Genomic DNA, 15,791 nt, shown 5'->3' on the forward strand with positions numbered 1-15,791 from the left:
AGCAAAACATTTTCAGCAGCCTTAGCGTGCACCCTCTCTTTCTCTCTCATCTCTTCCTTTGTCTCTGGTGCTGGTGTGAAGAGAGACTATTGGTCTCAGCACAAAGCATCAATTATATATTCTGTCAGGCAGTGATTACGTCACACTACTCCCATGTCGATGGTGCTGCTGCTTGAATGAGAAAGGAGGAAAGCTGACACAGAGAATTAGCTTTCGCTTCTCTTGCTACAATGACCTCTTTACTATATTTATTTAGCATACACAATGAATTTTTATTTTATTATTTTATTTTTTATATACATAAATACAATTTTGTGTTACACATGGAGAATGATATTCAATCTTCAACTGGCACACATTAATCAGTAAAACCAGATAGACAAGAATAATGTAGTTGATCAATTATTTTCTCACCTAAGTCTATCAAGACAGAACAATTCATGCATTGAAGCAATGGCCTTATTATTTCCAATTTAGTTTGCAACTGCAGTTAATTCATATTTTATTATATTGCAAAGTAATTCTGTAGCTTTAAATTTAAATAATTTTGCTATATTTTATATTGTCAATTAAATTGTGACAAGCAGACTGAGCCAGATGGCTGTGTGATCCCAATTGCCGGGAGATTTACTGAACACATGAGTAAGCAGAACATATTGAGCAAACTGACATACAAGACATGTAGAAGATGGTACAATGGTAATGCAGGTAAACCAATGATAAGGATATGTCTCACAATTAAGATGAAGAGGATCCACAATGGAGTCATAAGGAGAACACTGCGGAAGGGTAGTGCAGCCAGAGAGTCCTGTTTGCAAGACTAGAAAACAGAGGCAAGAATGGGGTGGGTATTTGAAGTGTTCTTAATGAAGAAGTTAAAAATGAACAGCCGTTTGTGGTATATAGGCCGGGAAAAGAGAGCAGAAAGTGAAAGGAGGCTGAGAGTTTGGGCAGAGGCGTGACATGGTTGGTAGAGAGAGTTTTGGCCATATTCAGCCCAGTGCAGGAAGCGGCTCCAATTTTGCTGTTGTTAATGACAGTATAGGAGAAATCAAGAGATTTCCTAGATCTTGTGCTCAGACTGGCCACTGGATTGGAGATGATAGCCTGAAGAAAGACTGGCAGTGGTGCCCAGCAGCTTGAAAAAAAGCCATTTACACTTGGGATATGAATTGTGGACTATGGGCAGACGCTACACCTTCCGAGATGCCGAAGTTCCAGAAGACATGTTGTAAAAGTGTCTCCACGGTCTCAAAGGCTATTGGTTAAACCAACAGTAGAACCAGACAGCAGGTCTTGGAGAAACAGTCAAAAGCCACCAGGACATTGAGGACATGAATGCAGATGAGAGAAAGGATTTGGGTTATCCCTGGATGGAGAGGAACGAAAGGAGTCCAGGAGTGAATTCTGCAGGCTGACAGAAATTAATGTACTGTCGACAGGGCTTCCGGTTGGCGTGGGTTATTTGTTCATCTAGGGTCCTCTAGGACTGATGATGGTGGAAGGAGAAAGAATGGATTCTAGGGCTGAGGTCAGAGGATCAGTAGAATAAAGGCAAGAGAGGACCTCTGCTGTTGTATTTTTGGACCCTGAGAAATGTGTACAAAAAAAAATAAAAAAAAATCTGGTGAAGAATAAAGCCCACCAAGCCTGGTAAGAGTTCAATCACTTTGCACTGCACAATTCTAGTTTGCAGCTATCTGTGATGACCTGAAACAGATGGCAAGAACCCTCAAGTGGTTTAATGGTTATCATTGTAATAGTTGGAATGGACCAGGACTTGCAACTTTTCAAGTTCTCTCTGTCTAGGATGCCGATTCTGAGCATGAGGGGCTAGTAGTTTTCACTGTTACGCTCTGTAATTCCTTGAGGGAAGAGTAGGCGAGCGAAGAAACGGGGGTTCGCTATGGAAGACCAAACCTGCTGAAATTAAAGATGAATAAATGAATAAATAAATAAATAGATAAATGAATGAATAGATAAATAAATGTGATAAATGTGATAAGTATGGAATGCCAAAACTGACTTAATAATAAATAAATACATAAATAAATATGCGAAGAAATGTAAAAATAAAATAAATAAAAAAAGACTATTTATACTTTTATTTCCCTATTTATGTATAATTATATTTTTTTCCACATTTATTTGTTTATTTATTTATGCATTTATTTATTTCCACTTTTATTTATTTTCACATTTATTTATGTACATGTATTTATGTCTACATTTATTCATTTATTTATTTATACATTATACATTTATTGCTCTGTATGCTAATGATTTATACGTTACCTCAGATAACTTGTTTTTGGAAGATACATAAAAAATGCAGTTAGCTTCTGTGTATACGGATCTACAATGCATGGCATAAAATGTGGTTAATAGTGGATAATTTGACGCGCTTCCGTTGCAAAGTGTCTGTTATCAGCGGATTCTGTTCATGTGTGCCTAGACATTTTAGAAATCCCGACCAGCTGATGTTTTACGGCCATGCCCGGAATAAAGAGTAGGCCTATGTATGGTAAACCTATATACATACAGTTAGGGTGATATTAAAGGACATAACCCGTGATTTAAGATTTTAGCCATTTTGCCCATCTCTAAGCCATTTATTCCCTGCGTGACCTGTAAAGTCACGTCCGCAAACCTCTTGCGTATTGTTTGGTCACACCACAAGGTGTCACTGTGGCCTCAAAGCTTCAGCACTGCCACTCTGAGCTCGATTGCTATGTCTGAGGTAAAACACGCCCCCCTCATTAGCATACAGAGCAATAAATGTATAAATAAATACATGTATAAATAAATAAAAATCGGAAATAAATACATGTAGACATAAATACATGTATACATAAATATGAAAATAAATAAAAGTGGAAATAAATAAATGCATAAATAAAATAAATGAAAAAAATAAATAAATGTGGAAAAAATATAATCAAACATAAATAAGGAAATAAAAGTATAAATAGTCATTTATTTTTGTTTTGTTTTTACGTTTCTTCGCATTATTATTTATGTATTTATTTATTTATTCATTTATCTATTTATTCATTTATTAATTTTTAATTTCTGCAGGTTTGGTCATCCAAAAGCGTCAGCCATGGGTGATTCCCACTGACCACGCCCCCATTTATTTGCAAAGATTTAAATATTATAAATTAGGTTAGAGGATAAGCAGCAAAAGTTGTTTTATAAAAATCATGAGTGCACAATCATTTTATAAAATCTGAACATTTAGTGGAAAAAAAAACATTTAGTGGGGAATTTATATAATATATATAGATAGAAAATGAAAAGACATTTCTTTTAAATGTATAGTGCAGCATTTTAATAAGACAGCAACATAGTTTAGTATTATAATATGAAAGGCTCCAATACAGAGCGGCAAAAATGGAGTCACAGCGCGCAGTGCTTCACATTGATAAATTCAAAGCATAAAGGTAAGAAATACAGATGCGTATCTATGCAACAGTTTATTGAGCCTTTTCTTTTAACAATTTTAGTTACTGTGTCCGTGAAGAACAATTCATACTATATGTCAGGGTTCTCCGCTGACAGTTATGTCAGTCTTGTCTTTGTTTAATGCGTCTTTGTTTGTGTTGTGCTTGAACACATGGCTCTGTCTTTTTTTGTGTTGGCCATGTGCTCCTCTATTCATGCCTCCTTGTTTCCAATTACCACACCCTCCTGTTTAGTCATTGATTAGTCTTCGTTTGTCTGAGTGTGCTCACCCTTTCCTCATGTTCTCAGCTTCTCGTTTGTGTGAGTGTGTTCACCTGTTCCTTGTCTGAGTATTGTCACCTGTTCCTCATGTTTTCTGCTCCCTTTATTGTGTTCTCTTTCCCTCATGTTTTGCCAGTTCGTTGTCATTGAGTGTTTTGTGATACCTGCTACTTATTGCTCATGTTTCCAGTTGTGGATATTGCCTGCATAACTAGGGCCCGTTCTTCGTACGTTGCTTAAAACATCCGAGATCAAATTACACATCCAAGATGATATCATCGTGCTAATCATGATCTGGCTAATTAGGTTCTTCGAACACACTTGCCGGATATGCTTAGTATAGCTGGAATGAGTTATCTGAGAGAGGCCCTGTCCCAAATGGCACCCTAAGCACTCGCGGTCTTCCTCTGAGTCCGCACTTTCGTGACGTAATGCCGCTTTGACTGTCGGGAAGAAGTCTGCTGCGGAGTCCGCGGGTGCTTCTCAATTCTTATTTGTGCATCCTCGTTTCCCAGCTCCACCCCCTGTAGAAAGCGGGGAAAGGCTGCAAGGAAGAGACGCGAGGACGGAGGAATCGAATGAAAGCTTTTTTTATACATTGGAATACTTGATCGCTCGAGCGTCACTTCACCGCGTCATCAGCAGCGCTCAAAGGATCTGCCCTTATGTTGTTGAAGTTTGTTTATTTAAGAAATTCATAATAAATATTAATAAAGCAATATTCCCTGTTGAAATATGTGAGATGTGTGGTTTATATAAACTGCAAAGGTAAAGTATAAATCAAAATTATTGTGACCAATGTGAAGGGGGAGGAGAATTTATACGTGCGTCACGTTTTAGTTGATAAAACTCTTCCGCATAAGATACACTCACTTATGACTGCTCTGGAAGCCTCCTCACTCCTCGATCCTCGACTCCTCGCGGTGCAATTAGAGAATTGAGATGTCCTTCAAGATGGCTGTGCTCGATCGGTTTCCGGGTCATAGGATGGAGGACGGAGGAGAGAGGAGACGAGGAGGGATATTGAGAAGTACCCCGCATCAGCGTGGGCTCGGCAAAAGTGCGCATCAAGGGCGCAAATCGACCACATGGGGGTGCTCGCGAGCCCCCTTCTGAGATCTAAAAATGAGAAATGGGACACACTGCGGTCTCACGGACTTAACGGACACGCGCACGCGCACGCGGTAGCCATTGTAAGTCCACAAGACCGAAAGTGCACATAAAGGCCCTGTCCCAAATGGAACCCTAAGCACTCGCGGTCTTCCTCTGAGTCCGCACTTTCGTGACGTAATGCCGCTTTGACTGTCGGGAAGAAGTCTGCTGCTGAGCCCGCATCACGGACTTAACGGACACGCGCACGCGGCAGCCATTGTAAGTCCACAAGACCGAAAGTGCACATGAAGTGTGCCATTTGGGACAGGGCCATAATTGTGCGTTCATGCGCTGGTTTAAAAGGGGATATGTATCGATAGTAGAAACATTGATCAGCAACGCTGCTATTGGCTGTTCAGCATGGCCAAAGAGCGGGCTCAGCTTTTCTCCTCAGCAGAGCAAGAACTAATTATCGAAGTTTATTCAGAATTTTTATGTTTTATCAAAACGCCAGGGAACACCTCAAAGTCTGCAAAAGTCATTCGAGAGGGCTGGCAAAAAGTAGCAGACAATTGTTTTTATCACTTATTAGCCTATATTTTTGTATTTTAATAATTGCATAATTACTTTGTTCATTGTAATATCAGAGTCACCACACTAGAACATGGGAACAAATAAGATTGAAGTTCAAAAATATTCTACATAATGGTAATTTTTAGTTATATTATAGTCACTTTTATAAAAGGCACTGTTAAATAAATGGTTGTCTGTTTATAAAAGCAACCAAGAAAAAGGCTGAGAAAAAAAATAGAAAAGATCTTATTAGCCTACACTGTAAAATATATTTTTCTGCATTAAATTAAGGCCGTAAAGTCATTTCAACTGTTAAATCTTGAGTAATGATGAATTGCTTTGACTTGTGAAAGTGAAAACTGATAAACTTATGTTAATGTAAAAATATTTTGCCATGAGTTATTGATCAATTTTTTTCCGAGTGTAGTTCATTTTAATGACATTGTGTTTTCCTCTTTTGTGCACTTTTTTACATAATACACCAACACTTGTTCCCAAGAAAGTGGTGGCTGAAATATGTGCAGTAAGTGGACATTTTCTAACTTTCCAAAGGAACTATAAGACTTTGTAATGTCCATTTGTTTCCATTGCACTGGACAGTGAATAAACCCTCTCAGATAACTGTCATGTGGAGGAACTAGCCTACCTTCAAGTGCATAAATAACTTTACTTAATTTATAGCCTACTTGTATGCTTTATGGCTGCAATATAAGTTGCAGGATTCCACATCTACAGAAAGGCCTACAGAAGAGTCTGCACAGACAGAGGAGACATAGGCCTACACTGCCGTGCAAAGGCAAAAGACCGTAACTTCGTTTTTGGTCGAAAATGAGTTATTTATATTTTTGCCACATTCAAGACTTCCTTTATCATGTGGATGAGTATCTTGAATCAATTCCGTTGTTTTTTCGAGAAAATAATGAGTTGTCTTAACAGTAACTTCCAAAAGCCCATGAGAAACAAAGGCAGAACACCGTAACATCAGTTACCGCTCTTTGGCTTTGTTTTGGAACGCTCAAATTGAGTTACGATACTCTGCCTTTGTTTAGCCGCGCATCAATATGAAGTTACTGTGCCGGTGTTCTATCAAATAATGCTACCTACAGATTGTACGGTTATCTGCCTTTGTTTTAATGTCCATTAAAATTAAAATTACGGTGTAGCCTGTGTACTTTGTACAGCTGCCATCAGTCCCTCTAACTTCTGATGTCCTCAGAGCTTTGTCCTGCACAAACGCGGTCAGATGATTTAGTATGGTCTGAAACCGCTCCATCGACAAACGTGCGATATCGATCGTGAAGGATTATGCAGAGTTGACAGAAAAATGTTACACATTGCCGTAGCAGATGAATACAACCAAGAACTAAAGCCCCGCCTCACCCAGTTCGGGTACCGGACCTGGTTGAAACACTCATGCATCTAGCTGGCAGAGTGCCAAAACTTCGACGGCAACTTCAGCCCCGCCCTAAACACGGTCGAGCCAACGCTGGACTAATATATCTATGGAGGTATTTTGTCATGTCAAATGTATTAATAATGCCATCAGAATGCAACCAAAGCACAGGATAGCAATAAGTAGATGGCTATAAATAATTGTAAATCATACAAAATAAATGCCATGATCACTAGATTTTATACAGGTGTTACTATAATGATTTTGTTAATGGTGATCAGCAGCAACCAAATATTGATAATGTGGAAGTTACTGCCTTTTGCCTTGGCATGACTTCTCACTTTTTGCTGACAATACAAAGGCAGAGTACAGTAACTTTAAAGCCACACTAAGTAGAAATTGTGTTTTTGTCAAACAGCGACCCCTAGAGTCGCTGTGGAATACTTGCACTGTCGTAAATTATATTATAACATTTTTACATGATTGCAGCTAAATCACAAGTAAATAGTCTATAGTCTAGGCCTACTGTATGATTTAATTTGTGTTGTTTTTATTGGAATGTAAACATTACAAAATGCCAGATAACATCAATTAAGTTATGTACGTCGCATTATTTCATAACATTGGCCGTTATGATGTCATTACACATGATTATTGCAATTTATCATAATAGTTTGCAAATTGTGCTCGTTTACACTATTTACAACCTCTACGTTAGGCTTATTTATGATAATTATGTGAGATATTGAAAGCTGTTCTCATGATAATCACAGGAATCAATCAACAGCGTCATCCCTCAGCACTACGTGATAAATACACCTCACAACACCTGAGTTCAGCTGGCAAACTAATTCGTGAGGCATAGCTATCTGATTTATCAAAACGATTCCATTTGCACCTGGTCACATAAATGTATTTTTGCGAAACGGATTTAAATTCGATCTTCAATTCTCGCGCTATATGCAGATTTAATGGAGTGCACGTCACCGAGATATGAGCTGCATTTTATAGATCATCAGCTAAAATTTCAAAATCAAAGACCGCAATAAGAGAGAACAGTAACAGCTGGTAAGATCATTTCGTTTCTTTACTTTTAATGATGAAGATTGTGTGATAAGCGTCTGCGACTTACTTTCACTTTGATTTGCGATAGTTTGCACGTTGGCTTGATGCAGTTGCTCATCTGCGGTGATGCGTGTTCCAGCGCGTCGTCATATCTGGATATAACATATAGCCTATACAACGCTCTCACACGTTTTTTTTTATTTATTTTTTTAGCATTTTTGGGAGGAGTACAATTTACATATGTGGTTTCAACAACCATATGCATTTACACTTGTCCAGTTTCGTCTGGAATGCGTCTCAGATCTCCTCCTGAAGTGGTTTGAGGGATCGGATTCAAATGCGTTTCGGAGGGCATTTAAACCTGGACTTTTCACGATCGGATAGCTATCCGATCTGAGAAAATGCATGAAGTGGCCAGGCGTAAACAGCCCCCATGACAAAAACATACGCACGAAAGCCGAAAACAAACGCTGGTTGGCCTCTCACGTCCAAATTTGACGAAGTGGTGGGGGAAGTGACGTATGCCGTAAAGCAGTCGAATTTTGTAGTTCTTTTTGTGCTGTTGTTACTACCCGAACACCGAAGTTACATAGTGCCAGTAAAAGCGATACAGACCCTGTCATTCTATGGCAGACGTGTCATTCAACCTATTGTAAGTCGATGTACCATCACAAGGATATTGGAAATATATTATGAAGGTTGAAAAGTTACATAGTGTCGCTTTAAAATAGTGGTCAAAAGTCAAGTTTGAGCTCAAGATTTTTTTATGTATATAATTGTCATTACTAAAACATCTATTTGCCAGATTTCCAGTGTCCTACCTATAATTAATTTGGCGGGACAACTAAAAATATTTAAAGTCATTTTTCTCAGTTCCACACTCTAGCGACTTAAGGTCTTTTGCCTCTGTAGGGCAGTACAGGTGGGCAGTGTATAGCCAACTTTTCCTTTTTATTTGTTGCATGAGGCTAATATCTCTTGTTGCAGGCACTTGACCACTGGCTTTTCTTTACAAAGAACAACTGAAATAAAACAGGAACTAAGCATATTTGTCTTTTCTTAAACATTTAATGAAAAGTGTTTTTTTTTTTTTTTTTTGGCAATGTTGTGTAATATGGCACATGCAACAATGTCACAGGCCCTGTCAGGTGTGCAACCCTCAGACTTTTCAGACACTGAAATCTTCCCTTTAGTTAGCCAAAGTTCATTTCATTGTGTGCCCTTGTCCTGGCTAGAGCTGTACTGTAACTGGTTTGGGTCAGGGAATGGGGTCATAAAACACCTGTCTGCAGGCAGGAACATGTCATAATCACCTATGAAAAAATGCACTTCTGTTAGGATCAGCATACGTGTATGTAATACAGTAAGCTTGATATTTAATTGTGGAACTTTCCTTACCACTTTCAAGTAATGTGCATAAATGTGAATCTCTGAAAATTCTTAAGTCATGCACAGATCCTGGCCATTTTGCTTTCACATTTGTGATATGGAAGATTTTAGTCAACTGCCTTTTTTTATTTATTTTATATAATATTACTAATCTGGAATATTAAGAATCACAATAGTAACTGGGCTGCACATTTACATTGTGAACCCCCTTTCTGTTCACATAATCCCCTTCATTGAGGCCTTGATGGCAGTCTATGGTCTAGCCTATAGTCTATGGTACCAATCACGTTAGTGAAGCCTGAGTGACATATACTGTAATCGGCATGGTCATGATTGCATGATCTTCATAAAAAATTATGATAGCCAAAAAAAAAACAAAAAAAAACTGCTTTAAAAAAAACTGCTTTACAACATTGGGTCTTGCTTGCCACAAAAAAACCTAAAACTGTTTTTTAAACCTAAAAGCGCCAGGTAAACTCCGAATGACACGACAGACAGCACTTTCCATCAAGTTCTCCGCATCTCCAATAGTGTAAAGGAAAGAGCCACTCGCAAATAATCTTAGGGCAATGCAAACAGTTTGTGCTGTAGTTAAAGCCCGACTCCGACAAGTCGAAAATAAATGTGCGTTTCCAACAAATTAATAATGTAAACGACAATCTCACGAGTCACGAGAAAAAATATATATCTCAGAAAGTGCGCTATACCGCGCTGCGCTGGACTTCCCGTTTCAGCTCCGCTTATGAAGCCGCAGTCTAATCCTGTTAACATGAAATAAGTCTGCTCACGAGCAGGTTTAAGTTTGCGCACCTGTTGCTATGACAGCAAGTCCAGGATGAGCGTCGAAGAACCAAACAATCCAAGATCATGCCAAATCGCCAACAATCAAATCCAGCTAACTGAGTTAGCGACGTACAAAGAACGGGCCCCTTGTCTTGTGTCTGTTGTGTTCCCTGTTTGTTTGCAGAGTGAAACATTCACGTGACTGGAAAGAAAGTGAGGCTTAGTTTTTCATTGATCACTTGTTTCTCGGAAAACAATCCGCGCTCCAGCATGGAGCTTCATGAGAATTTTGTTGCATACTCGACATGCGCTTTGAAGCTTCAGTGTCATATGTAACATCACTATTCTCTACCAAGCAGCTAGACCGGTGCAGTGACTCATCGTGCCCTGTGAGTCCATCTACGTGTGCTGTATGACCCTGTCTGGCTCTTGCTGCATCCATTGGCCTTGTGCTGCACATCTACCACAGAACAACAGTCTGTTCACCTTGGGCTTGCCTCAGCGGCCACCCTCTCAGCTTGCCTGTCATTGTGCTTTATTCCCTGCCTACTGTTTGGACCGTTATCACCTCCTCACCCACCATCTCTCATCTTGTCAACTGTCTTTCAATAACACTCACTCTGCGCTTGAGTTTCTCTCATAGATCCGTGACATAGTGCTCTCTACTCCAGTGTTGGGATCTAGACACCTGGTAAAAGATGGAATGATTTAGAAACTGCTATAAACTCCAACAAAATAAAGTCCTTTTATGCAAAACCATAGACCTTTATCTACAAATAAATTATAATAATGGGAACACTGATCTTGTAGTTTCATCGTGTTACTCCTCGTAACCGAACGCGACGCGCTGTCTGAATGGAGAATGACTAAGGAGAGATGAGTTTCCATTAACTTTAACTTAATGATTAAAATAGTCATTAGTAGGCCTACCTCGCATTAAGCTGTCGAATGGCTTCAGAAGTCTTGGAATATAATGCACGAAAACCGTATTACAATGTTTTAGGCCTTTAGTGGGGCCAAACAATAACACAGAATAGTATGCACTAATATTGGACGTCACTAAGAAGCTGCAGTGGCGGGGAGGATTTTTGGTGTGGCCAAGATTCCACCGCAGAATGAATGTAGTGGAAACATTGGAACAGCAGGCTGGTTTGCAGGCTGGTTTGCCATGAGCGACACTTGTATTTCACGAGTTCACATATTAATGAAATCTGATGTAATATTATAATGCGTATTTGGCTTGCTGTCCGGGGGGAGGGCTCCGAGCTCGGAATTCGGCCCGACCCCAGAGTACTCCCCCCTATGAATGTATAGCTCGTAGGTATCTATGAGTAGACCCAGCCGAAAGTGAGGTGATGGGGAGGCGGCGGGATGCTGAGAAATGAGATCATGAGACGGGAGGTAAGGGAAGGCTTTATTTATACTGGCTTCTTCTTGTGCTGATTGGATGATTACCTGAACATGCTCCTACCGAACTTTGTTACATAAAACTTCATTTATTGAGCTGCAAGCCAGCAGCTTCTAGTCATTGCTAGACGACTTTAAGTGCTTTGTCATGTATAGAAATGTCATGTCCGTCTTCTCAAATGCTGAAGACACTGAAGCCAATCACTAAGGAACACGACAAAAATGGAACAGTCCGTCATGAGTAATAAAGGCTGTGATGTCACAACTGTCCTCATTCAGCAGCACTTGATAGTAATCATTAGTCAGGTCGATGATAGAGAAAACAGTAGAACCTTGTAGAGCAGAGAGTAGTTAATCCATGTGTGGCAGTGGAAAGGATTCCACAATCACTGCTTCAAATCACTGACTCTCTGAGGTCAAACCACATCTTAATTTTACCTGACTTTTTCTGCATAACAACAATTGGTGAAAGCCATGCAAAGGCATCAAAGGGTTTTATATATCACCCCAGCTGCTTGCGAGCCATTTAATTCCTCTGACACAGCACTACAAACAGAAAGTGGATAGAGATGGCAAAGTTTTTGGCACACCGGTGTAACGTTTCATACAGTTTAACGTAGTGTATAACGTTTTTAGCACATCCAAACTCAGTTGACTCAGCAACAGTGCACTGAAAGACAGGAAGGGCATTAGGAGGCATGACTTGATTGTTTTCAATCCTTACATGTAGTGCAGACATTAGGTGTCACTCTCCATGAGTGGTGTCTCTTAGTTCGCAATGAAGAATGTAGTAGGAACTGAGTGGTCATGTAGGGAAACATTCGCTGACAAACATCCAACCACTGGAATTTGGGCTTTTGATTATTTCACAAGCCTGGCTGTGGGTTGCGACAGCACAACGTTACTGAAATGATACGTACTGTACATAAGTGCTGTAGGTCAGGATAGATATGGAGGATGCTCTTTCAATCACTAAATCCACCTCACAAGTCTGTCAGAAGTAGATTAAAGGTGTGAAGTGGCGACTTGAAGTGTTGCTGCAAAGATGCATTTCTGTCAGGACCACTACCGTCAAATATGATTGACAATTAGCATACAGTTTGGATTGGTGGTATGGTTCCATTCTGGGCGATAACTCCCTGCGCATCCATGCAGCCTAGCATGGATAAGAGCAGGGAGAGCAGCAATATCCCCCCTTGGGGTAAACAGAACAGAACCAACATGAAAGTTTGCAAATATATTTAATTCAAGATTTTAAAGTACAACATAATTCGAGAATTTATTCTGATTCAAGGGGAATCAGAATGCCAAATCCTGACTGATGAGAGGAGGAGCTGGGGATGGAGGAGGGTAATTAGCTCCTGAGAAACGCGATAGCTGCTGATAATACTGAAGGAGCTTATATGATTGTGGTGATGCGATCCACCATGATAAGGATTAGGGGCGGGTTCAGTATGCGTGGCGGATATAAAAGGGATGAGAATGGCGTCTAAGGGAGCGCGTCATTCTGGGTTCTGGACGTGACGTCATTTGGGCGCGCAGCGTTTAGGATTGGGAGGTAAGAATTACTGGTAGCTGCTTAATTTTTAATGTGCGTTGGGAAGGATAAGTTAAGACCCATTTAATTTACAGTGCGACTGCGGAGTATCAGACGTGTCGCTTAACGCCCGTCATGGCGAGCCAGTAATTTGCACTCTACGGAGTACACTGGGTGGTGCGAGTCACCAACAAGCGGTAAGTCATACCTATTTGAATGTCCGGTTAATGAGATCATAAACTCAAATTTACAAACGTTGTGCGTTGTATTTTTGATAGTGATACGAGGAAGGTGCTGCAGCAGGCTTGGTGGGGGTAGCTGGGCTTAGTGACGACCGATTGGATTGTGTCTCCCCTTGCCGGAAACTCCTCGACCATTTCTCAGTGACTATTACTGGAACCGCGTATTTGTTGTGATCATCTGACTAATAGGCTACCTTCTCTTATCTCTCATCCGTCTTGAGACGGCCGGAACAATAGCGCATTTTCGGCCGTAGTGACGCATCCCAAATCTAGCAAATTCAGTGCTGATCTTCGGGCTGGGGTACAGCGGCGAATAACTGAGTTGTCATTTCTACTTGAATTGTTTTAGTTGAAACATTGTCATTGAAAGTATTTACGTTTGTAAAATTGTTATTGTCTGTTTTTGAATGTCTTACATGTATTTCTAAATCCGACCGGAGAAGGGTATACTTTTAAAATACTGTAATCATCAGGCAACGCAGTGTTGGAAAGCTATTAATGAGCGCTGGCCAGTGAGTGGTTACTTTTATGTGTAAACAACTGATTCCATCGGTCCACAAACCAAAAGACTATTACGTGGAAAGTGCTGTGTGCGTGTGTGTGTATGGTTGCTTATGTCTCAATTTGTCCTTTCTTCCTTTTATTCAGAGTTGGGGTGCCAGCTCCACGCCCACGTCTTCTGGTGTGGTGGTGGTGTGCTTATCGCTTGCAGTGTTCACAGAGGGTGATTGGGGTGCTGTGTGGTGAGAGTACTAATTGTTGCAGTGTTTACCGGGCAGACGAACCGAACCCCCAATTCTGAAATGGATAAGTGCTATGGTTGATATATTTATTCTAATGTATGTTTGTATTATGCCTTTTGGTATTGTGTTTCTTATTTGTATTTAATAAACGATTCGAAACGTTTCCTTGTTGTCTGTTATCTGACCCAGTCACCACGTATCTGTGTGCTTTGCACTTGATGTACAAGCGGGTCCCCGGCCCATTTTCCGGGGTGGCGTAGTCTATTTTGTGCCATAATTGGTATTGTGTTGCGCTTAAGAGAGCGAACTGCCACATTTGTATACGGTGATAGGTGTCGTATTCCTATAGGTAGATGTGGATCAGCTGAGAGTCAGCTGATGCGAGCTTGACTAACGTGACCTGCCAGAACTAACGCTATGCTTGATGACATCAAAGTACCACAAGAGAGCCGGGGCTCTGTATGCTTTTGAATCATTCTCGCGATAGACTACTTTGATGTCATACACCACACAGACCTCACACATATTTGATTGCGCTGAATGGCACAGTTTAGCATAATGTCCAATCGTTTTACACTTCCTGCATGTTGCAGTTGCAGCCAAGCAGTTCACAGCATTAGCTAAGTGTGCCTCCAATCCACAGCGAAAGCATGACTTCCTCTTCCCCACCTGAGCAGAATTAAGAGGTAGATGTCATGGTTTCCTGGATGTTCTGCATTTTAATGTGTGCTGCACTGCTTGTACTGGGGTGGTAACTTGGCGTGAATTTGAAATGAACTAAGCCTGACTGGCAGCAGGTTCAGTCTGGCTTGCTATCGTAACAGCTCTGTCCAGTGTGAGATCAGTTTCTTCTACCCCATTTCCAGAAATGTAAAAACAATAAAAAACATAATCTGTGATTTGTTAACTCTCTTGAACCTTTTTTTTTTTTTTTTTTTTTTTACTGACAAAAGAACAAAGAAAAGATTTCTATGTTTTCACTGACCAACATAATTGTATTTTTTAAACATATACAAATTTTGATTTTGATGGCTGCAACACACTCCAAAAAAGTTGGGACAGAGGCAAAATAAGAGTGAAAAGATTATATAATATCCAAGTTAAATTGTTTTGAAATAGTCCACAGTTAGCAGGTGAATAGGTGAGGGTATCGTTTTTGGGTGTTAAAGAGCTTCTCAGTCTTTGCAAGTAAAGTTGGGTCATGGCTCACCACTTTGTGCCAAATGTCATGAGAGAATTGTCAAAAAATTCAAAAATCATATTTCTCAATGCAAGATTGCAAAGAATGTATGTATTTTACCATCTACCATACATAATATAGTGAAAAGATTCAGGGAATCCAGAGAAATCTCAGTTCTGTGAGGACCACTGTCGTCAAAGATGATTGACAATTGCATACAGTTGGGATTGGCGGTATGGTTCTTTTCTGGGCAAGTACTCCCTGCGCATCCATGCCGCCTAGCATGGATACGAGCAGGGAGAGCAGCAATAACCTCCCTTTGGCTAAAAAGAACAGAACCAACATAATTGTATTGGAGATATCATTAATGTCAATATTTTAATGTACAACATAATTTGAGAAAATAGTCTGATTCAAAGGGAAATATCAGAATGCCAAATCCTGACTTGGCAGAGAGGAGGAGCTGGGGATGGAGGAGGGTAATTAGCTCCCGAGAAACACGATAACAGCTGATAATACGGAAGGAGCTTATATATCTATGCTGTGATATGCGTTGTATTCCTATAGATAGAAGTGAGTGATCAGCTGAGAGTCAGCTGATGCAAGCTTGACTGACGTACCAGCCAGAACTAACACTACGCTTGATTCTGTGTATATTAGG

The 15,791-nt window shown here is 40.2% G+C and overlaps 1 protein-coding gene and 1 long non-coding RNA gene across 3 annotated transcripts in view; one reads left to right on the forward strand and one right to left on the reverse strand.

Annotated features, from left to right (window-relative positions):
* The window catches only part of spega (striated muscle enriched protein kinase a), a 100,958-nt gene that overhangs the window by 73,201 nt on the left and 11,966 nt on the right, over positions 1-15,791 (reverse strand). The gene's annotated exons all lie outside the window — the stretch shown is intronic.
* Positions 12,841-14,113, forward strand: LOC309474493. The gene is made up of 3 exons (XR_014197327.1): positions 12,841-12,986; positions 13,061-13,162; positions 13,244-14,113. It is a non-coding gene; the product is annotated as an uncharacterized lncRNA (long non-coding RNA).

Source organism: Leuciscus leuciscus (assembly GCF_965113295.1).
Source record: "Leuciscus leuciscus genome assembly, chromosome: 14".
Taxonomy (NCBI): Eukaryota; Metazoa; Chordata; class Actinopteri; order Cypriniformes; family Leuciscidae; genus Leuciscus; species Leuciscus leuciscus.